This window comes from Alosa pseudoharengus, unplaced genomic scaffold, assembly GCF_046254945.1.
Source record: "Alosa pseudoharengus isolate Yale_2024_CS ecotype anadromous, Long Island Sound unplaced genomic scaffold, YU_APseudo_1.1 YU_APseudo_1.1_scf_13, whole genome shotgun sequence".
NCBI classification, from domain to species: Eukaryota; Metazoa; Chordata; class Actinopteri; order Clupeiformes; family Clupeidae; genus Alosa; species Alosa pseudoharengus.
The window spans coordinates 14,029,692-14,032,191 of record NW_027468598.1 but is presented as its reverse complement, the minus strand read 5'-3'; the positions used below and the strand labels follow the sequence as shown (position 1 = coordinate 14,032,191).

The window sequence follows — 2,500 nt, the reverse complement described above, 5'->3', positions numbered from 1 at the left end:
TCCAGTTTTTGACATGACAAAACAACACCTGGAGGTGCTCATTGTACTCTCTGGGAGGCCACAGCGTTCTCTCATTCTTGGACAATGAGGCGGACAGAGCAAAAGCATGGCAGACGGTCGAGTACTGCCAAGCCCATTAAATAAAGCTGGACTAAAGTTTGAGAATCTCTTTTGGGAGTGAGGGTTGGGGAAACAGAAAGAAAGACAGAAAAGAGAGAGAGTGAGAGAGTGAGAGAGAGAGAGAGAGAGAGAGAGAATGAGTAACGGCATGAGTAACAGTTTTGCGAGGCGTTAATAGTGTCTCTCTACCCCACAAAGATGTCTTTCCTGTGGAGACACACACACACACACAAACACACACACACACACACACACACACACACACACACACACACACACACACACACACACACACACACAGGCAGAGCGTGAGCAACACTTTTAACCCCCCCCCCCCCTCCTCCCCTCTGTCCTCTTCTCCTCCTGAATACTTCTGTTGTTGTGGCACAGTGGATTTCGCAACAGTGCTACTCAGGCAAGCCAAAGAAGCATAGTTGAGAGTGAATCAGAAAGGAAGCAGAGAAAGAGAGTGTGTGTGTGTGTGTGCGCATGTGTGTGTGTGTGTGTGTGTGTGTGTGTGTGTGTGTGTGTGTGTGTGTGTGTGTGTGTGTGTGTGCAAAGAATAGGAGTGAGCAAGAGAAACAAGCGAAATTGGGCGCAAATATGTATCTGATGGAAACCAGAGGGACAGAAGAAGTGAGAGAGGAATGAATGAGGAAGAGAGAGAGAGAATCAGGGAGAGAGAGAGGGAGAGAAAGAGTGAGAGAGAGAGAGAGAGAGACTCAGACATCTGTCTGTTTGTTTTCTTCTTCCGGAGGTTCTGTTTAGTCTGCAAACCGCAATGTCTAAATCTGGCCTCCCTCCCTCTTTCCCTTTACCTCTTTCCTTCTCTCTCTCTCTCTTTTCCTCACAGTCTATCTCTCCCTCTTTCAGATACACACACCTTCTCCTCCCGCTCCTAGTGGCTGGCTGTAAAAAACCTCACACACACACACACACACTCACTCATTGACCTCCTCTGCCTTCAACTCTTTACCAAACCACTGCTGTGCAACAACTACATACACAAATAGAGAAAGTGAGGGAGAGAGAGAGATTTAGAAGTGCATTATACAATTCTTTATGGTTTCTTTGACAACACACACACACACACACACACACACACACACACACACACACACACACACACACACACACACACACACACACACACACACACACACACACACACACACACACACACTAACACATACACACACAATCAAGCCACATGCATGTTTCTCATCACTGTCAAGAGCTCTGTGGTACATGAGGGTTTCTGCACCCAATCCATCATAAGTAATGAAAGCACTATACTCCATAAACCTTAGTGGCCCCCCTCACACATACACCCACACACACACACACACACACACACACACACACACACACACACACACACACACACACACACACACACACACACACACACAATCATGCCACATACACACACAAATATGACCTTGCATACATTTATATGAAAAAGAAATGGACATAAAAATGCAATAAAACCTAATAAATTCTTCTAAATTCTTTCCAGCATGTTCCTCTTACTAGGGGTACTGTGTGTGTGTGTGTGTGTGTGTGTGTGTGTGTGTTTGTGTGTTTGTGTACAAATGTTTGAAAGTGTCCTCAAATTTAAAAGAATGTGTGATGTGTGAAGTTTTTACTTATTGACAACTTGTATAAAATATATAAAGTGAATAAAATAATGTTTGAAAATCTAAACATAGACACTCTAATGCAGAAAAATCCCAGATTGTTTTAGCATAGAACTGTGTGTGTGTGTGTGTGTAGTGCGCGTGTGTGTATGTACTGTACAGTAGTGTGTGACTGTGTGCGTGTCTCATCCAAGCCAACACTGGAAACCACGCCAGGGCAGAGTGGTGAGTGGCACACAAACACACACACACACACACACACACACACACAAACACACACACACACACACACACACACACACACACAGTAGCAGACCGGGACCCAGTGCCAGACGGGCGTCACCCAGACTGGCATCTCTCAGACGGCTGTTTGTACATAAGTCTCTAGCCCCTGCGACTGGGCAGAGGCCTGCGGTCCGCCATGGGAGGTCTGATGTGGAGGCGTTCAGCACAACACACCTCTATATCTCAGCAAGGACCCACTGGCAGTAATGCGTAGAGATGTCAGGGTCTATGTCCTGAAAAGACCCTTTGTGGAGTGGACTTATTTACCCACAATGCACACAGTCAATACACACACACACACATGCACACACGCACGTGCACGCACACGCACACGCAAACACACACAGTAGACAGTCATATAAATTCCTGATTTACTTCCTGATGTTTGTGCATGAAATAGGACATATGCAATTCAACTGCTAGACTATAGTATCATATAGTATCATCACTGTCAA

At 45.6% G+C, this 2,500-nt stretch overlaps 1 protein-coding gene across 1 annotated transcript in view; it reads right to left on the bottom strand.

Annotated features, from left to right (window-relative positions):
• pid1 (phosphotyrosine interaction domain containing 1) overlaps window positions 1–2,500 on the bottom strand; it is a 29,464-nt gene that overhangs the window by 5,174 nt on the left and 21,790 nt on the right. The window lies entirely within an intron of this gene.